This window comes from Somniosus microcephalus, chromosome 4, assembly GCF_052327205.1.
Source record: "Somniosus microcephalus isolate GS21.2 chromosome 4, FLI_Smic_1.0, whole genome shotgun sequence".
Taxonomy (NCBI): Eukaryota; Metazoa; Chordata; class Chondrichthyes; order Squaliformes; family Somniosidae; genus Somniosus; species Somniosus microcephalus.
Genome location: NC_140990.1, coordinates 42,745,215 through 42,767,425, shown reverse-complemented (window position 1 = coordinate 42,767,425; position 22,211 = coordinate 42,745,215). Strand labels below are relative to the sequence as shown.

Sequence of the window (22,211 nt, the reverse complement as noted above, 5' to 3'; positions counted from 1 at the left end):
AATGGCCTCCTTCCGTGCTGTAACTTTCTATGATTCTATGAGCAGTGTGACCGGAAAAGCACCGAGACCCACACACCCGAGTGAGAGTGTTTCAGAGCACTGACTGTGGAAAGAGCTTTAACCAGTTACACAGCCTGAAAAAACATCGCACCATTCACAGCGGGGAGAAACCGTACACGTGTTCTGTGTGTGGACGAGGCTTCAACTGATCATCCAACCTGGAGAGACACAAGGACACCCGCAGCTCGGCGAAACCACAAAAATGTGGGGACTGTGGGAAGGGATTCAATTATCCGTCTGAGCTGGAATCTCATCGATGCAGTCACACTGGGGAGAGGCCGTTCACCTGCTCCGTGTGTGGGAAGGGATTCACTCAGTTGTCCACCCTGCTGAAACACCAGCGAGTTCACAAGTGACTGATGGGGTTGCATTCTGCTGTTGTTGCTGCTGTTAATCACATCCGGGACTGAATCATGTTCATCCTTTCAGCCAGCGCATTCCAGATCACAACAACTCGCTGCGTAAAAACAATTCTCATGTCGCCTCTGCTTCATTTGACCAATCACATTAAATCTGTCTCCTCTGGAAACCAACCCTTCCACCACTGGAAACACTTTCTCCTTATTTACTCTGTCAAAACCCTTCATGATTTTGAACACCTCTACCAAATCTCCTCTCAACCTTCTCTGCTCTAAGGAGAACAACCCCAGCTTCTCCAGCCTCTCCACATAACTGAAGTCCCTCATCCCTGGTACCATTCCAGTAAATCTTTTCTGCATCCTCTCCAAGGCCATGACATCATTCCTAAAATGTGGTGCCCAGAATGGAACAAAATACTCCAGCTGAGGCCTAACCGGTGTTTCAGAAAGGTTTAGCCTGACTTCCTTGCTTTTGTACTCAATGCCTCTATTTATAAAGCTTAGGATCACATATGGTTCTTTAACAGCCTTCTCAATTTGTCCAACCACCTTCAAAGATTTGTGTGCAGACACTCCCAGGTCTCTCTGTTCCTGCACCCCTGTTAAAATTGCATCATTTAGTTTATATTGCTTCTCCTCATTCTTCATACCAAACATCGCCCATCTCCATCCCTGCTTCCCCATCTGCTGCTGAAACCCTCATCCATGCCTCTGTTACCTCCAGACTCGACTATTCGAATGATCTCCTGCCCATCTTCCACCCTCCATAAACTTCAGCTCATCCAAATCTCTTCTGCCCATATCTTAACTCGCAACAAATCCTGTTCACCCATCATCCCTGTGCTCGCTGACCTATATTGACATAGAAACATAGAAGATAGGAGCAGGAGTAGGCCATTCGGCCCCTCGAGCCTGCTCTGCCATTCAATGCGATCATGGCTGATCATCCAAATTCAGTACCCAGTCCCTGCCTTCTCGCCATATCCCTTCATCCCTTTAACCTTAAGAAATATATCCAACTCCTTCTTGAATATATTTAATGAATTGGCCTCCACCGCCCTCTGTGGTAGAGAATTCCACAGGTTCACCACTCGCTGGGTGAAGAAATTCCTCCTCATTTCAGTCCTAAATGGCTTACCCCTTATCCTTAGACTGTGACCCCTGGTTCTGGACTCCCCGGCCATCAGAAACATCCTTCCTGCATCTAGTCTGTCCAGTCCTGACAGAATTTTATAAGTTTCAATGAGATCCCCTCTCATTCTTCTAAACTCCAGTGAGTACAAGCCCAATCGACCCAATCTCTCCTCATACGTCATTCCTGCCATCCCAGGTATCAGCCTGGTGAATCTTCGCCGAACTCCTTCCATGGCAAGAACATCTTTCCTCAGATAAGGCGACCAAAACTGCACACAATACTCAAGGTGTGGTCTCACCAAGGCCTTGTACAACTGCAGCAAGACATCCTTGTTCCTGTACTCGAACCCTCTCGCTACGAAGGCCAACATACCATTTGCCTTCTTAACCGCCTGCTGCACCTGCATGCTTACCTTCAGCGACTGGTGCACAAGGACACCCAGGTCTCGTTGCACTTCCCCTTCGCCCAATCTATTGCCATTCAGATAATAATCTGCCTTCCTGTTTTTACCACCAAAGTGGATAACCTCGCATTTATCCACATTATATTGCATCTGCCATGCTTCTGCCCAATCACCCAACCTGTCCAAATCATACCGGAGTTTCTTGGCATCCTCCTCACAGCACACACGCCCACCCAGCTTTGTATGGTCTGCAAACTTGGAGATATTACATCTAGTTCCCTCGTCTAGATCATTAATATATATTATGAATAGCTGGGGTCCTAGGACCAATCCCTGCGGTACCCCACTCGTCACTGCCTGCCACTCAGAGAACGACCCGTTAATTCCGACTCTTTGCTTTCTGTCTGCCAACCAGTTCTCTATCCAAGTAAATACCTTGCCCCCAATCCCATGTACCTTAACTTTGCATGCTAGTCTCTTATGCGGGACCTTATCGAAAGCTTTCTGAAAGTCCAAATACACCACATCCACTGGTTCTCCCTTATCTATTTTACCAGTTACATCAAAAAATTTCAGTAGATTGGTCAAGCACAATTTACCTTTCGTAAATCCATGTTGACTTTGTCCGATCCTGTCACTGTTCTCCAAGTGTTCTGCTATTACATCTTTTATAATGGACTCTAGCATTTTCCCCACTACCAATGACAGGCTCACCGGTCTATAATTCCCCGTTTTTTCTCTACCACCTTTTTTGAATAGTGGGGTAACATTAGCTACCCTCCAATCCATGGGTACTCTTTCTGGTCTGGCAACACGTCAAGTTTAAAATTCTCATCCTTATTTTCCAAACCCTCCATGGCTTTGCTGTTCCCCATCTCTGTAATCTCCTCCAGCCCTAAAACCCTCCGTGATATCTGCGCACCTCCGATTCTGGCCTCTTGAACATCCCTGATTCACTCCACCATTGGCGGCCGCACCATCAGCTGCCAAGGCCCTGAGCTCTGGAACTCCCTCCCTAAACCTCTCCACCTCTCCAGCTCTCCTCCTTTAAGATGCTCCTTAAAACCTAACATTTTGATCAAGCTTTTAGTCATCTACCATAATATCTCCTTATGTGGCTCAGTGTCATATTTTGTTTGATATTGCTTCTGTGAAGTGCCTTCGGATGTTTTACTACATCCTCGATTTTTAAATTCTGATTCTTGTTTTCAAATCCCTCCATGGCCTTGCCCCTCCCTATCTCTGTCACCTCCTCCAGCTCTACAATTCTCTGAAAATTCCTTTTACCTGGTCCTTGTTCAACCAACCTCACTTCACAGCAACTTGTAATAAAAAGTCCTGAGACATGTCACAGGAGTATTAGTAAACAAAGTTTGACACTGAGCCAAATATTAGGACAGGGGTAAATAAATCCAGGGACCACTTACACAGACACACCAAATCCAGGGACCACTTACATTGAGACAGGACTGGACAGACTAAATGCAGGAAGGATGTTCCCAATGGTCGGGGAGTCGAGAACCAGGGGTCACAGACTAAGGATAAGGGGTGGGCCATTTAGGACAGAATTAAGGAGGAATTTCTTCACCCAGAGAGTGGTGAACCTGTGGAATTCTCTACCACAGAAGGCAGTAGAGGCCAATACATTAAATATATTCAAGAAGGTGTTGGATATATTTCTTAAGGCTAAAGGGATCAAGGGGTATGGGGAGAAAGCAGGGACCGGGTACTGAATTTGGATGATCAGCCATGATCGCATTGAATGGCGGAGCAGGCTTGAGGGGCCGAATGGCCTACTCCTGCTCCTATCTTCTATGTTTTTATGTTTCTATGAGACACCAAATCCAGGGACCACTTACACAGAGGCACAAATCCAGGGACCACTTACACTGAGACACCAAATCCAGGGACCACTTACACTGAGACACCAAATCCAGGGACCACTTACACTGAGACACCAAATCCAGGGACCACTTACACTGAGACACCAAATCCAGGGACCACTTACACTGAGACACCAAATCCAGGGACCACTTACACTGAGACTGTAAAATGGGAATCAGAGAGCCTCAGTATGGGGAATGGTCATGGTGGTGAAACCAGCTGTAGTGAGGGTGAAAGGTGGGTAATGGATGAAGATGTGATGGTGGAATCAGATGGTGACTGGTGGGGCCTGGTGACAGGTTGTTGTCAGAAGCCCTTTTCAGGCAGGCCGACGATTGGGTGTAACCAGAGCAACAACTGGATCAGCCTGTTCTTGTTCCCAAAGTCTAATGTCCCGGATGTCTTTTTCTTTGGGAAATGTCGAGATGTGAAAGAAGGGCGGAAATTGGACTCAGGCCAGACAGAAGGTTCCTTGAATGAACAATTCATGAGGCTGTTTTGTGACTCGTCTGCGTGAGGTTAAAAAAACATGAATGAGAAAGGACGCGTCCAGTGACACTGGCGTTGTCAATAGTGGTTTCTAACCTTAATCACTGTCTCCTAAGCCCAATATCCTATCGACTACCCCCAACCACTGACCCCAATCCTAACCACTAACCCCAATCCTAACCAGTAACCACTAGCCCCAACCACTGACCCCAATCCTAACCAATAACAACTAGCCCCAAACCACTAACCCCAATCCTAACCAATAACCACTAGCCCCAACCACTGACCCCAATCCTAACCAATAACAACTAGCCCCAAACCACTAACCCCAATCCTAACCAATAACCACTAGCCCCAACCACTGACCCCAATCCTAACCAATAACAACTAGCCCCAAACCACTAACCCCAATCCTAACCAATAACCACTAGCCCCAACCACTAACCCCAATCCTAACCAATAACAACTAGCCCCAAACCACTAACCCCAATCCTAACCAATAACCACTAGCCCCAACCACTAACCCCAATCCTAACCAATAACAACTAGCCCCAAACCACTAGCCCCAATCCTAACCAATAACCACTAGCCCCAACCACTAACCCCAATCCTAACCAATAACAACTAGCCCCAAACCACTAACCCCAATCCTAACCAATAACAACTAGCCCCAACCACTAACCCCAATCCTAACCAATAACCACTAGCCCCAACCACTAACCCCAATCCTAACCAATAACCACTGGCCCCAACCACTAACCCCAATCCTAACCAATAACCACTAGTCCCCAACCACTAACCCCAATCCTAACCAATAACCACGAGCCCCAACCACTAACCCTAATCCTAACCAATAACCACTGGCCCCAACCACTAACCCCAATCCTAACCAATAACCACTAGTCCCCAACCACTGACCCCAATCCTAACCAATAACCACTGGCCCCAACCACTAACCCTAATCCTAACCAATAACCACTAGCCCCAACCACTAACCCCAATCCTAACCAATAACAACTAGCCCCAAACCACTAACCCCAATCCTAACCAATAACCACTAGCCCCAACCACTAACCCCAATCCTAACCAATAACAACTAGCCCCAAACCACTAACCCCAATCCTAACCAATAACAACTAGCCCCAACCACTAACCCCAATCCTAACCAATAACCACTAGCCCCAACCACTAACCCCAATCCTAACCAATAACCACTGGCCCCAACCACTAACCCCAATCCTAACCAATAACCACGAGCCCCAACCACTGACCCCAATCCTAACCAATAACCACTGGCCCCAACCACTAACCCCAATCCTAACCAATAACCACGAGCCCCAACCACTGACCCCAATCCTAACCAATAACCACTAGTCCCCAACCACTAACCCCAATCCTAACCAATAACCACGAGCCCCAACCACTAACCCTAATCCTAACCAATAACCACTAGCCCCAACCACTAACCCTAATCCTAACCAATAACCACTAGTCCCCAACCACTGACCCCAATCCTAACCAATAACCACTGGCCCCAACCACTAACCCCAATCCTAACCACTAACCCCTAACCATGGATTATTGACAGAGATCAATGGAGGAGCTGATGATCTGATAAAGGATGTATTTGAAACAATTATCTTGATTAAAGAAATAGTGCAAGGTGTGTGAGTAACACCAGATTAAATCAATGAGACCATCAAAATCACCAATTACAGTTACAAAGATCAGAACATTTCAAAGGCTATTATGTGCAATATGTGTGATGGTGTTTTACTTAATTGTATCCAAACAATGTTAAATGATGCAGAAAATAACTGATTTCAAATCTTATACAAGATTGTTCTATAAAGGGGGTGGTTCAAAGGAATTTCAGGTGAGTGTAAAGTGAAACACTACAGTTCAGTCTATGACACCCACAAGCCAAGTACTCAGACAGAACACACATTCAAACACTTGAGATGCAAAACCTGCCCTTTTACCTCCTCCCTTCCCCCGGTCCAGGGCCCCAAGCATTCCTTCCAGGTGAAACAGTGATTTACTTGTACTTCTTACAATTTAATATTCTGTATTCGCTGCTCACGATGCAATCTCCTCTACATTGGGGAGACCAAACGTAGATTGGGTGACCGCTTTGCGGAACACCTCCATTCAGTCTGTAAGGGTGACCCCGAGCTTCCGGTCGCCTGTCACTTTAGTTCTCTGCTCCACTCCCATTCTGACCTCCCTGTCCTCGGCCTCCTACGCTGTTCCAATGAAGCTCAATGTAAGCTCGAGGAACAGCACCTCATCTTTCGATTAGGCACTTTACAGCCTTCTGGACTCAACATCAAGTTCAACAATTTCAGGCCATAACCTCTGCCCCTATTTTTTCACATGGCAGTTGTTGATGATTCTGCCATTCCAATTTACAACTCATCTAGACTCATCTTTTGTTTCATCACGTGTCCCATTACCATCTCCTTTTGCTTTGTACTATCCTCCCTTTTGTCATTTAATCTCTCCTGCCTTCCACCCTATCACAGACTTTCCCTTTTGGTCTTTCCTCCCCCCTTTCCCTGCCTCTTCACTTGCTTAAAGCCTGCTACATCTCTAAGTTTTTCCAGTTCTGATGAAAGGTCATCGACCTGAAATGTTAACTCTGTTTCTCTCTCCACAGATGCTGCCTGACCCGCTGAGTGTTTCCCGCATTTTGTTTTTACTTCAGATTTCCAGCATCCGCAGTATTTTCCTTTTATATTAGTATTTTAAACAAAGCTGATGTATTCAATATTTATACAGAATATTAATCTCCAGCCCAAGAATTGGGGTTATAGATCAGCAGAAACGAACCATAACTGCTAGAATGAACATGGTTCAGTCTTCAATGCAATTACAGTAAATCATGTTGTATTCACTAATGGCGGGGCTTCTACCCAGCACTCCATGCGGTGCGGAATGTGCCGCACCCAGGCTACAGGAGCTCAGTACGCAGGCGCGGTTCCGGGCAGTGCTTGGAGCATGCGCAGTGCGTTGTACGGGAGACAGGCTGGAGAAGGACCGATGGTGGAGACGGGCCTCGGAAAACTGGTAAGAAGCGGGAGGGCGCAGGGGAGGAAGGGAGCCGGTGGATGAGCGTGGAGGCTTCATAAACAACTAGTGCAGGCCGCAAGCTCCGAACAATACCGTAAACTGGAAATAACAACAGAAAAAGCTGGGAAAACTCAGTCGAAGTTCTGAAGAAGGGTTTCGACCTGAAATATTAACTCTGTTTCTCGCTCCACGGATGTTTCCTGGCCTGGTGAGTGTTTCCAGCTATTTCTATTGTTATTTCAGATTTCCAGCATCCGCGGTATTTTGCTACCGAATAACGTAAAGTTCCCCGGTTGCAGATTCGGGGCTTTCTCCCGGTAAAAGGCCTTGGTTGACGGCCGCCATCTTTGTGCAGGAAGTCGGGAATGTTCAGTATCGAGCCCACATGATTCAGGAAATAGCGCAGCGCATGCGCGACCATCTTGGTACAGGAACAAAGAGGGGCGTGGCTTCAGGGTCTGTTCCCAACTGGGTCCTAGTGCCCCCGTGAGAAACAGACTGACTCGTTTATCTCACTCTCCACACATCGGATTTCTCCCCATCTTATCCAAAAGGCGCTGATAAGTGCCGAGCTTACGGTTTGCATCCCACACAAATATAACAGAAGAGCCCCAGAGCTGGGCCCCCCATGTACAGTCCCAGGGTTAGAATCCCCACGTACAGTCCCAGGGTTAGAATCCCCACGTACAGTCCCAGGGTTAGAATCCCCACGTACAGTCCCAGGGTTAGAATCCCCACGTACAGTCCCAGGGTTAGAATCCCCACGTACAGTCCCAGGGTTAGAATCCCCACGTACAGTCCCAGGGTTAGAATCCCCACGTACAGTCCCAGGGTTAGAATCCCCACGTACAGTCCCAGGGTTAGAATCCCCACGTACAGTCCCAGGGTTAGAATCCCCACGTACAGTCCCAGGGTTAGAATCCCCACGTACAGTCCCAGGGTTAGAATCCCCACGTACAGTCCCAGGGTTAGAATCCCCACGTACAGTCCCAGGGTTGGAATCCCCACGTACAGTCCCAGGGTTGGAATCCCCACGTACAGTCGCAGGGTTAGAATCCCCACGTACAGTCCCAGGGTTAGAATCCCCACGTACAGTCCCAGGGTTAGAATCCCCACGTACAGTCCCAGGGTTAGAATCCCCACGTACAGTCCCAGGGTTAGAATCCCCACGTACAGTCCCAGGGTTACCATCCCCACGGACAGTCCCAGGGTTAGAATCCCCATGCACAGTCCCAGGGTTAGAATCCCCATGTGCAGTCCCAGGGTTAGAATCCCCATGTGCAGTCCCAGGGTTAGAATCCCCATGTACAGTCCCAGGGTTAGAATCCCCATGTACAGTCCCAGGGTTAGAATCCCCATGTACAGTCCCAGGGTTAGAATCCCCATGTACAGTCCCAGGGTTAGAATCCCCATGTACAGTCCCAGGGTGAGAATCCCCATGTACAGTCCCAGGGTTAGAATCCCCATGTGCAGTCCCAGGGTTAGAATCCCCATGTTCAGTCCCAGGGTTAGAATCCCCATGTACAGTCCCAGGGTTAGAATGCCCATGTACAGTCCCAGGGTTAGAATCCCCACGTACAGTCCCAGGGTTGGAATCCCCATGTACAGTCCCAGGGTTGGAATCCCCACGTACAGTCGCAGGGTTAGAATCCCCACGTACAGTCCCAGGGTTAGAATCCCCACGTACAGTCCCAGGGTTAGAATCCCCACGTACAGTCCCAGGGTTAGAATCCCCACGTACAGTCCCAGGGTTACCATCCCCACGTACAGTCCCAGGGTTAGAATCCCCATGCACAGTCCCAGGGTTAGAATCCCCATGTGCAGTCCCAGGGTTAGAATCCCCATGTGCAGTCCCAGGGTTAGAATCCCCATGTACAGTCCCAGGGTTAGAATCCCCATGTACAGTCCCAGGGTTAGAATCCCCATGTACAGTCCCAGGGTTAGAATCCCCATGTACAGTCCCAGGGTTAGAATCCCCATGTACAGTCCCAGGGTGAGAATCCCCATGTACAGTCCCAGGGTTAGAATCCCCATGTGCAGTCCCAGGGTTAGAATCCCCATGTACAGTCCCAGGGTTAGAATCCCCATGTACAGTCCCAGGGTTAGAATGCCCATGTACAGTCCCAGGGTTAGAATCCCCATGTACAGTCCCAGGGTTAGAATCCCCATGTACAGTCCCAGGGTTAGAATCCCCATGTGCAGTCCCAAGGTTAGAATCCCCATGTTCAGTCCCAGGGTTAGAATCCCCATGTTCAGTCCCAGGGTGAGAATCCCCATGTACAGTCCCAGGGTTAGAATCCCCATGTACAGTCCCAGGGTCAGAATCTCCGTGTACTGTCCCAGGGTTACAATCCACATGTACAGTTCCAGGTTTAGAATCCCTGTTCTGCCCTCGCAACGCGATTCTATGCAGAGCTAGACAGATAGCGAACAACTCGATATCTTCCAATAAAATCACAAGGCTTGACTTTTCTTGTAACGCTTTACTGAACGATTCTAATTGTAAAACTGAAATACAACACAGAAATGGAAGCACACATTAGTATACAGGTGCATAACTGATATGTATACACAGATTTAGGTACGCCTGAGCAACACAGTACATTTAGTAAACTGGGAGGCATTCTCTTTAAATTAGCCCTGTACATAGTGTATGAAAATACAGCTACTAGTTAATCAGCTAGACAGAGAAAAGTTACAACTAAACATTTTCTACAACATACAGTGCACATTAATCATCCATAGCATTCTAAAATACTTACAGACAAACAATTTCCAAGACTCAAGCATGGGGACAATACAACTGCCCGGAGCCTGTGCTGCTGTAGGAGCACCGTGGTGCAGGTCTGTGTCCCAGCGAGGACTCCACGAGGACTACGTAGCAGTCCTGTGGGGAGCGTGATGACCTCATCACGCTCGGTAGCGTTGTCCGCGCTTGGGGCATCACGTGATGGGCGTGGTCGCGTTTCTGGCCGTGGAGGCCGAAGTCGGGAGCGGGAGCTGGAGGCCAGGCTGAGCCGATGCTTGCCGCGGGAGCGGAAGATCGCGTCGCTCCCGGCGGCTGGTAGATGCGGCCGAAGACGCTAGGCCGGGCTGTGCCGGCAGCCTTTCTGGAAGGCCGAGTCGGGCCGGCAGCCGCCTCGCACGTCACGTCGTACGTGCCGTGACGTCAGCACGCTACGTTGTACGTGACGTGACGTCAGCACGCTAAGGCGCGTCTTAAAGGGGCAATGGCCCTAAAAGGTAAGTTAAAGGGGCAACGGCCCCAACAGGTAGGTTATACATATATAAGTAAGTTAAATACATACAGTGAGGTTAAGTTAGAGGGAGAGGCAGCACAATCCCCATTTACACTCCCAGGGTTAGAATCCCCATGTACACTCCCAGGGTAAGAATCCCCATGTGCAGTCCCAGGGTTAGAATCCCCATGTACAGTCCCAGGGTTAGAATCCCCATGTGCAGTCCCAGGGTTAGAATCCCCATGTACAGTCCCAGGGTTAGAATCCCCATGTACAGTCCCAGGGTTAGAATCCCCATGTGCAGTCCCAGGGTTAGAATCCCCATGTGCAGTCCCAGGGTTAGATTCCCCATGTACAGTTCCAGGGTTAGAATCCCCATGTACAGTCCCAGGGTTAGAATCCCCATGTGCAGTCCCAGGGCTGGAATCCCCATGTACAGTCCCAGGGTTCGAATCCCCATGTGCAGTCCCAGCGCTGGAATCCACATGTACAGTCCCAGGGTCGGAATCCCCATGTTCAGTCCCAGGGTCAGAATCTCCATGTACTGTCCCAGGGTTACAATCCCCATGTACAGTCCCAGGGTTAGAATCCCCATGTACAGTCCCAGGGTTCGAATCCCCATGTACAGTCCCAGGGTTCGAATCCCCATGTACAGTCCCAGGGTTCGAATCCCCATATACAGTCCCAGGGTTCGAATCCCCATGTACAGTCCCAGGGTTAGAATCCCCATGTACAGTCCCAGGGTTAGAATCCCCATGTACAGTCCCAGGGTTAGAATCCCCATGTGCAGTCCCAGGGTTAGAATCCCCATGTGCAGTCCCAGGGTTAGAATCCCCATGTACAGTCCCAGGGTCGGAATCCCCATGTACAGTCCCAGGGTCAGAATCCCCATGTACAGTCCCAGGGTTAGAATCCCCATGTTCAGTCCCAGGGTTAGAATCCCCATGTACAGTCTCAGGGTTAGATTCCCCATGTACAGTCTCAGGGTTAGAATCCCCATGTACACTCCCAGGGTTAGAATCCCCATGTACAGTCCAAGGGTTAGAACCCCCATGTACAGTCCCAGGGTTAGAATCCCCATGTACAGTCCCAGGGTTAGAATCCCCATGTGCAGTCCCAGGATTGGAATCCCCATGTGCAGTCCCAGGATTGGAATCCCCATGTACAGTCCCAGGATTGGAATCCCCATGTACACTCCCAGGGTTAGAATCCCCATGTACAGTCCCAAGGTTAGAATCCCCCTGTACAGTCCCATGGTTGGATTCTCCCTGTACAGTCCCAGGGTTAGAATCCCCATGTACAGTCCCAGGGTTAGAATCCCCATGTGCAGTCCCAGGATTAGAATCCTCATGTGCAGTCCCAGGGTTCGAATCCCCATGTGCAGTCCCAGGGTTAGAATCCCCATGTGCAGTCCCAGGGTTAGTATCCCCATGTACAGTCCCAGGGTTAGATTCCCCATGTACAGTCCCAGGGTTAGATTCCCCATGTACAGTCCCAGGGTTAGAATCCCCATGTACAGTCCCAGGGTTAGAATCCCCATGTGCAGTTCCAGGGCTGGAATCCCCATGTACAGTCCCAGGGTTCGAATCCCCATGTACAGTCCCAGGGTTAGAATCCCCATGTGCAGTCCCAGGGTTAGAATCCCCATGTGCAGTCCCAGGGTTAGAATCCCCATGTACAGTCCCAGGGTTAGAAACCCCATGTGCAGTCCCAGGGTTAGTATCCCCATGTGCAGTCCCAGGGTTAGAATCCCCATGTACAGTCCCAGGGTTAGAAACCCCATGTACAGTCCCAGGGTTAGAATCCCCATGTGCAGTCCCAGGGTTGGAATCCCCATGTGCAGTCCCAGGGCTGGAATCCCCATGTACATTCCCAGGGTTAGAATCCCCATGTACAGTCCCAGGGTTAGAATCCCCATGTACAGTCCCAGGGTTAGAATCCCCATGTACAGTCCCAGGGTTAAAATCCCCATGTACATTCCCAGGGTTAGAATCCCCATGTACAGTCCCAGGGTTAGAATCCCCATGTACAGTGCCAGTGTTAGAATCCCCATGTACAGTCTCAGGGTTACAATCCCCATGTACACTCCCAGGGTTAGAATCCCCATGTGCAGCCCCAGGGTTAGAATCCCCATGTACAGTGCCAGGGTTAGAATCCCCATGTACAGTGCCAGGGTTAGAATCCCCATGCACAGTCCCAGGATTAGAAACCCCATGTACAGTCCCAGGGTTAGAATCCCCATGTACAGTCCCAGGGTTAGAATCCCCATATGCAGTCCCAGGGTTAGAATCCCCATGTACAGTCCCAGGGTTAGAATCCCCATGTACAATCCCAGGGTTAGAATCCCCATGTACAGTCCCAGGGTTAGAATCCCCATGTGTAGTCTCAGGGTTAGAATCCCCATGTACAGTCTCCCAGGGTTAGAATCCCCATGTACCATCCCAGGTTTGGAATCCCCATGTACATTCCAAGGTTTTGTATCCCCATGTACAGTCCCAGTGTCAGAATCCCCATGTACAGTCCAAGGGTTAGAACCCCCATGTACAGTCCCAGGGTTAGAATCCCCATGTACAGTCCCAGGGTTAGAATCCCCATGTGCAGTCCCAGGATTGGAATCCCCATGTGCAGTCCCAGGATTGGAATCCCCATGTACAGTCCCAGGATTGGAATCCCCATGTACACTCCCAGGGTTAGAATCCCCATGTACAGTTCCAAGGTTAGAATCCCCCTGTCCAGTCCCATGGTTGGATTCTCCCTGTACAGTCCCAGGGTTAGAATCCCCATGTACAGTCCCAGGGTTAGAATCCCCATGTGCAGTCCCAGGGTTAGAATCCCCATGTGCAGTCCCATGGTTAGAATCCCCATGTACAGTCCCAGGGTTAGAATCCCCATATGCAGTCCCAGGGTTAGAATCCCCATGTACAGTCCCAGGGTTAGAATCCCCATGTACAGTCCCAGGGTTAGAATCCCCATGTACAGTCCTGGGTTTAGAATCCCCGTGTGCGGTCCCAGGGCTGGAATCCACATGTACAGTCCCAGGGTTAGAATCCCCGTGTACAGTCCCAGGGTTAGAATCCCCGTGTACAGTCCCAGGGTTAGAAACCCCGTGTACACTCCCAGGATTAGAATCCCCATGTACAGTCCCAGGGTTAGAATCCCCATGTGCAGTCCCAGGGTTAGAATCCCCATGTGCAGTCCCAGGGTTAGTATCCCCATGCACAGTCCCAGGGTTAGATTCCCCATGTACAGTCCCAGGGTTAGAATCCCCATGTACAGTCCCAGGGTTAGAATCCCCATGTGCAGTTCCAGGGCTGGAATCCCCATGTACAGTCCCAGGGTTCGAATCCCCATGTACAGTCCCAGGGTTAGAATCCCCATGTGCAGTCCCAGGGTTAGAATCCCCATGTACAGTCCCAGGGTTAGAATCCCCATGTACAGTCCCAGGGTTAGAACCCCCATGTGCAGTCCCAGGGTTAGTATCCCCATGTGCAGTCCCAGGGTTAGAATCCCCATGTACAGTCCCAGGGTTAGAATCCCCATGTACAGTCCCAGGGTTAGAAACCCCATGTACAGTCCCAGGGTTAGAATCCCCATGTGCAGTCCCAGGGTTGGAATCCCCATGTGCAGTCCCAGGGCTGGAATCCCCATGTACATTCCCAGGGTTAGAATCCCCATCTACAGTCCCAGGGTTAGAATCCCCATGGACAGTCCCAGGGTTAGAATCCCCATGTACAGTCCCAGGGTTAAAATCCCCATGTACATTCCCAGGGTTAGAATCCCCATGTACAGTCCCAGGGTTACAATCCCCATGTACACTCCCAGGGTTAGAATCCCCATGTGCAGTCCCAGGGCTGGAATCCCCATGTGCAGTCCCAGGGCTGGAATCCCCATGTGCAGTCCCAAGGCTAGAATCCCCATGTGCAGTCCCAAGGTTAGAATCCCCATGTGCAGTCCCAGGGTTAGAATCGCCATGTGCAGTCCCAGGGTCAGAATCCCCATGTACAGTCCCAGCGTCAGAATCCCCAAGTACAGTCCCAGGGTTAGAATCCCCATGTACACTCCCAGGGTTAGAATCCCCATGTACAGTCCCAGGGTTAGAACCCCCATGTACAGTCCCGGGGTCAGAATCCCCATGTACAGTCCCAGGATGAGAATCCCCATGGACAGTCCCAGGGTTAGAATCCCCATGTTCAGTCCCAGGATTGGAATCCCCATGTACAGTCCCAGGATTGGAATCCCCATGTACACTCCCAGGGTTAGAATCCCCATGTACAGTCCCAAGGTTAGAATCCCCCTGTACAGTCCCATGGTTGGATTCTCCCTGTACAGTCCCAGGGTTAGAATCCCCATGTACAGTCCCAGGGTTAGAATCCCCATGTGCAGTCCCAGGATTAGAATCCTCATGTGCAGTCCCAGGGTTCGAATCCCCATGTGCAGTCCCAGGGTTAGAATCCCCATGTGCAGTCCCAGGGTTAGTATCCCCATGTACAGTCCCAGGGTTAGATTCCCCATGTACAGTCCCAGGGTTAGATTCCCCATGTACAGTCCCAGGGTTAGAATCCCCATGTACAGTCCCAGGGTTAGAATCCCCATGTGCAGTTCCAGGGCTGGAATCCCCATGTACAGTCCCAGGGTTCGAATCCCCATGTACAGTCCCAGGGTTAGAATCCCCATGTGCAGTCCCAGGGTTAGAATCCCCATGTGCAGTCCCAGGGTTAGAATCCCCATGTACAGTCCCAGGGTTAGAAACCCCATGTGCAGTCCCAGGGTTAGTATCCCCATGTGCAGTCCCAGGGTTAGAATCCCCATGTACAGTCCCAGGGTTAGAAACCCCATGTACAGTCCCAGGGTTAGAATCCCCATGTGCAGTCCCAGGGTTGGAATCCCCATGTGCAGTCCCAGGGCTGGAATCCCCATGTACATTCCCAGGGTTAGAATCCCCATGTACAGTCCCAGGGTTAGAATCCCCATGTACAGTCCCAGGGTTAGAATCCCCATGTACAGTCCCAGGGTTAAAATCCCCATGTACATTCCCAGGGTTAGAATCCCCATGTACAGTCCCAGGGTTAGAATCCCCATGTACAGTGCCAGTGTTAGAATCCCCATGTACAGTCTCAGGGTTACAATCCCCATGTACACTCCCAGGGTTAGAATCCCCATGTGCAGCCCCAGGGTTAGAATCCCCATGTACAGTGCCAGGGTTAGAATCCCCATGTACAGTGCCAGGGTTAGAATCCCCATGCACAGTCCCAGGATTAGAAACCCCATGTACAGTCCCAGGGTTAGAATCCCCATGTACAGTCCCAGGGTTAGAATCCCCATATGCAGTCCCAGGGTTAGAATCCCCATGTACAGTCCCAGGGTTAGAATCCCCATGTGTAGTCTCAGGGTTAGAATCCCCATGTACAGTCTCCCAGGGTTAGAATCCCCATGTACCATCCCAGGTTTGGAATCCCCATGTACATTCCAAGGTTTTGTATCCCCATGTACAGTCCCAGTGTCAGAATCCCCATGTACAGTCCAAGGGTTAGAACCCCCATGTACAGTCCCAGGGTTAGAATCCCCATGTACAGTCCCAGGGTTAGAATCCCCATGTGCAGTCCCAGGATTGGAATCCCCATGTGCAGTCCCAGGATTGGAATCCCCATGTACAGTCCCAGGATTGGAATCCCCATGTACACTCCCAGGGTTAGAATCCCCATGTACAGTTCCAAGGTTAGAATCCCCCTGTCCAGTCCCATGGTTGGATTCTCCCTGTACAGTCCCAGGGTTAGAATCCCCATGTACAGTCCCAGGGTTAGAATCCCCATGTGCAGTCCCAGGGTTAGAATCCCCATGTGCAGTCCCATGGTTAGAATCCCCATGTACAGTCCCAGGGTTAGAATCCCCATATGCAGTCCCAGGGTTAGAATCCCCATGTACAGTCCCAGGGTTAGAATCCCCATGTACAGTCCCAGGGTTAGAATCCCCATGTACAGTCCTGGGTTTAGAATCCCCGTGTGCGGTCCCAGGGCTGGAATCCACATGTACAGTCCCAGGGTTAGAATCCCCGTGTACAGTCCCAGGGTTAGAATCCCCGTGTACAGTCCCAGGGTTAGAAACCCCGTGTACACTCCCAGGATTAGAATCCCCATGTACAGTCCCAGGGTTAGAATCCCCATGTGCAGTCCCAGGGTTAGAATCCCCATGTGCCGTCCCAGGATTAGAATCCCCATGTGCAGTCCCAGGTTTAGAATCCCCATGTGCAGTCCCAGGGTTAGAATCCCCATGTGCAGTCCCAGGGTTAGTATCCCCATGTACAGTCCCAGGGTTAGATTCCCCATGTACAGTCCCAGGGTTAGAATCCCCATGTACAGTCCCAGGGTTAGAATCCCCATGTGCAGTTCCAGGGCTGGAATCCCCATGTACAGTCCCAGGGTTCGAATCCCCATGTACAGTCCCAGGGTTAGAATCCCCATGTGCAGTCCCAGGGTTAGAATCCCCATGTACAGTCCCAGGGTTAGAATCCCCATGTACAGTCCCAGGGTTAGAACCCCCATGTGCAGTCCCAGGGTTAGTATCCCCATGTGCAGTCCCAGGGTTAGAATCCCCATGTACAGTCCCAGGGTTAGAATCCCCATGTACAGTCCCAGGGTTAGAAACCCCATGTACAGTCCCAGGGTTAGAATCCCCATGTGCAGTCCCAGGGTTGGAATCCCCATGTGCAGTCCCAGGGCTGGAATCCCCATGTACATTCCCAGGGTTAGAATCCCCATCTACAGTCCCAGGGTTAGAATCCCCATGGACAGTCCCAGGGTTAGAATCCCCATGTACAGTCCCAGGGTTAAAATCCCCATGTACATTCCCAGGGTTAGAATCCCCATGTACAGTCCCAGGGTTACAATCCCCATGTGCAGTCCCAGGGCTGGAATCCCCATGTGCAGTCCCAAGGCTAGAATCCCCATGTGCAGTCCCAAGGTTAGAATCCCCATGTGCAGTCCCAGGGTTAGAATCGCCATGTGCAGTCCCAGGGTCAGAATCCCCATGTACAGTCCCAGGGTCGGAATCCCCATGTTCAGTCCCAGCGTCGGAATCCCCATGTACAGTCCCAGCGTCAGAATCCCCAAGTACAGTCCCAGGGTTAGAATCCCCATGTACAGTCCCAGGGTTAGAATCCCCATGTACAGTCTCAGGGTTAGAATCCCCATGTACAGTCTCAGTGTTAGAATCCCCATGTACACTCCCAGGGTTAGAATCCCCATGTACAGTCCCAGGGTTAGAACCCCCATGTACAGTCCCGGGGTTAGAATCCCCATGTACAGTCCCAGGATGAGAATCCCCATGGACAGTCCCAGGGTTAGAATCCCCATGTTCAGTCCCAGGGTTAGAATCCCCATGTGCAGTCCCAGGGTTAGAATCCCCATGTGCAGTCCCAGGGCTGGAATCCCCATGTACATTCCCAGGGTTGGAATCCCCATATACAGTCCCAGGGTTAGAATCCCCATGTGCAGTCCCAGGGTTAGAATCTCCATGTTCAGTCCCAGGGTTAGAATCCCCATGTGCAGTCCCAAGGTTAGAATCCCCATGTTCAGTCCCAGGGTCAGAATCACCATGTACAGTCCCAGGTTTAGAATCCCCATGTACAGTCCCAGGGTTAGAATCCCCATGTACAGTCCCAGGGTTAGAATCCCCATGTACAGTCCCAGGGTTAGAATCCCCATGTACAGTCCCAGGGTTAGAATCCCCATGTGCAGTCCCAGAGTTAGAATCCCCATGTACAGTCCCAGGGTTAGAATCCCCTTGTACAGTCCCAGGGTTAGAATCCCCATGTACATTCCCAGGGTTAGAATCCCCATGTGCAGTCCCAGGGTTAGAATCCCCATGTACAGTCCCAGGGTTAGAATCCCCATGTACAGTCCCAGGGTTAGAATCCCCATGTACAGTCCCAGGGTTAGAATCCCCATGTACAGTCCCAGGGTTAGAATCCCCATGAACCGTCCCAGGGTTAGAATCCCCATGTACAGTCCCAGGGTTAGAATCCCCATGTACAGTCCCAGGGTTAGAATCCCCATGTGCAGTCCCAGGGCTGGAATCCCCATGTGCAGTCCCAAGGTTAGAATCCCCATGTGCAGTCCCAGGGTTAGAATCGCCATGTACAGTCCCAGGGTCAGAATCCCCATGTGCAGTCCCAGGGTCGGAATCCCCATGTTCAGTCCCAGGGTCGGAATCCCCATGTACAGTCCCAGAGTCAGAATCCCCATGTACAGTCCCAGGGTTAGAATCCCCATGGACAGTCCCAGGGTTAGAATCCCCATGTACAGTCCCAGGGTTAGAATCCCCATGTACAGTCTCAGGGTTAGAATCCCCATGTACAGTCTCAGGGTTAGAATCCCCATGTACAGTCCCAGGGTTAGAATCCCCATGGACAGTCCCAGGGTTAGAATCCCCATGTACAGTCCCAGGGTGAGAATCCCCATGTACAGTCCCAGGGTTAGAATCCCCATGTTCAGTCCCAGGGTTAGAATCCCCATGTTCAGTCCCAGGGTTAGAATCCCCATGTACAGTCCCAGGGTTAGAATCCCCATGTACAATCCCAGGGTTAGAATCCCCATGTTCAGTCCCAGGGTTAGAATCACCATGTACAGTCCCAGGTTTAGAATCCCCATGTACAGTCCCAGGGTTAGAATCCCCATGTACAGTCCCAGGGTTAGAATCCCCATGTGCAGTCCCAGGGTTACAATCCCCATGCTCAGTCCCAGGGTGAGAATCCCCATGTACAGTCCCAGGGTTAGAATCCCCATGTACAGTCCCAGGGCTAGAATCCCCATGTACAGTCCCAGGGTTAGAATCCCCATGTACAGTCCCAGGGTTAGAATCCCCATGTACAGTCCCAGGGCTAGAATCCCCATGTACAGTCCCAGGGTTAGAATCCCCATGTACAGTCCCAGGGTTAGAATCCCCATGTGCAGTCCCAGGGTTAGAATCCCCATGCACAGTCCCAGGGTTAGAATCCCCATGTACAGTCCCAGGGTTAGAATCCCCATGTTCAGTCCCAGGGTTAGAATCCCCATGTATAGTCCCAGGGTTAGAATCCCCATGTACAGTCCCAGATTAGAATCCCCATGTACAGTCCCAGGGTTACAATCCCCATGTACACTCCCAGGGTTAGAATCCCCATGTACAGTCCCAGGGTTAGAATCCCCATGTTCAGTCCCAGGGTTAGAATCCCCATGTGCAGTCCCAGGGTTAGAATCCCCATGTGCAGTCCCAGGATTGGAATCCCCATATGCAGTCCCAGGATTGGAATCCCCTTGTACAGTCCCAGGGTTAGAATCCCCCTGTACAGTCCCAGGGTTGGATTCTCCCTGTACAGTCCCAGGGTTAGAATCCCCATGTACAGTGCCAGGGTTAGAATCCCCATGTACAGTCCCAGGATTAGAATCCCCATGTACATTCCCAGGGTTAGAATCCCCATGTCCAGTCCCAGGGTTAGAATCCCCATATACAGTCCCAGGGTTAGAATCCACATATACAGTCCCAGGATTAGAATCCCCATGTACAGTCCCAGGGTTAGAATCCCCATGTACAGTCCCAGAGTTAGAATCCCCATGTACAGTCCCAGGGTTCGAATCCCCATATACAGTCCCAGGGTTAGAATTCCCATGTACAGTCCCACGGTTAGAATCCCCATGTGCAGTCCCAGGGTTAAAACCCCGTATACAGTCCCAGGGTTAGAATCCCCATGTTCAGTCCCAGGGTCAGAATCCCCATGTACAGTCCCAGGGTTAAAATCCCCATGTACATTCCCAGGGTTAGAATCCCCATGTACAGTCCCAGGGTTAGAATCCCCATGTGCAGTCCCAGGGTTAGAATCCCCATGTACAGTCCCAGGGTTAGAATCCCCATGTACAGTCCCAGGGTTAGAATCCCCATGTACAGTCCCAGGGTTAGAATCCCCATGTACAGTCCCAGGGTTAGAATCCCCATGTACAGTCCCAGGGTTAGAATCCCCATGTCCAGTCCCAGGGTTAGAATCCCCATGTCCAGTCCCAGGGTTAGAATCCCCATGTACAGTCCAGGGTTAGAATCCCCATGTACAGTCCCAGGATTAGAATCCCCATGTACAGTCCCAGGGTTAGAATCCCCATGTGCAGTCCCAGGGCTGGAATCCCCATGTGCAGTCCCAAGGTTAGAATCCCCATGTGCAGTCCCAGGGTTAGAATCGCCATGTACAGTCCCAGGGTCAGAATCCCCATGTACAGTCCCAGGGTCGGAATCCCCATGTTCAGTCCCAGGGTCGGAATCCCCATGTACAGTCCCAGAGTCAGAATCCCCATGTACAGTCCCAGGGTTAGAATCCCCATGTACAGTCCCAGGGTTAGAATCCCCATGTACAGTCTCAGGGTTAGAATCCCCATGTACAGTCTCAGGGTTTGAATCCCCATGTACACTCCCAGGGTTAGAATCCCCATGTACAGTCCGAGGGTTAGAACCCCCATGTACAGTCCCGGGGTTAGAATCCCCATGTACAGTCCCAGGGTTAGAATCCCCATGTTCAGTCCCAGGGTTAGAATCCCCATGTTCAGTCCCAGAGTTAGAATCCCCATGTACAGTCCCAGGGTTTGAATCCCCATGTACAATCCCAGGGTGAGAATCCCCATGCACAGGCCCAGGGTTAGAATCCTCATGTACAGTCCCAGGGTTAGAATCCCCATGTGCAGTCCCAGGGTTAGAATCCCCATGTGCAGTCCCAGGGTTAGAATCCCCATGTATAGTCCCAGGGTTAGAATCCCCATGTACAGTCACAGGGTTAGAATGCCCATGTGCAGTCCCAGGGTTAGAATCCCCATGTGCAGTCCCAGGGCTGGAATCCCCATGTACAGTCCCAGGGTTCGAATCCCCATGTACAGTCCCAGGGTTAGAATCCCCATGTGCAGTCCCAGGGTTAGAATCCCCATGTACAGTCCCAGGGTTAGTATCCCCATGTGCAGTCCCAGGGTTAGATTCCCCATGTACAGTCCCAGGGTTAGAATCCCCATGTGCAGTCCCAGGGTTAGAATCCCCATGTGCAGTCCCAGGGTTAGAATCCCCATGTGCTGTCCCAGGGTTAGAATCCCCATGTACAGTCCCAGGGTTAGAATCCCCATGTACAGTCCCAGGGTTCGAATCCCCATGTACAGTGCCAGGGTTAGAAACTCCATGTACAGTCCCAGGGTTAGAATCCCCATGTGCAGTCCCAGGGTTGGAATCCCCATGTGCAGTCCCAGGGCTGGAATCCCCATGTACATTCCCAGGGTTAGAATCCCCATGTACAGTCCCAGGGTTAGAATCCCCATGTGCAGTCCCAGGGTTAGAATCCCCATGTACAGTCCCAGGGTTAGAATCCCCATGTACAGTCCCAGGGTTAGAATCCCCATGTACAGTCCCAGGGTTAGAATCCCCATGTACAGTCCCAGGGTTAGAATCCCCATGTTCAGTCCCAGGGTTAGAATCCCCATGTGCAGTCCCAGGGTTAGAATCCCCATGTACAGTCCCAGGGCTAGAATCCCCATGTACAGTCCCAGGGTTAGAATCCCCATGTACAGTCCCAG

The 22,211-nt window shown here is 50.8% G+C and overlaps 1 protein-coding gene across 1 annotated transcript in view; it reads left to right on the top strand.

Annotated features, from left to right (window-relative positions):
* The first annotated feature begins 7,328 nt into the window (after positions 1-7,328).
* Positions 7,329-22,211, top strand: part of LOC147118733 (uncharacterized) — a 96,218-nt gene continuing 81,335 nt past the window's right edge. Inside the window, exon 1 of the mRNA XM_085984548.1 lies at positions 7,329-7,399. The gene's annotated coding sequence lies outside the window, so the exon portion shown is untranslated. The remainder of the gene's footprint in view (positions 7,400-22,211) is intronic.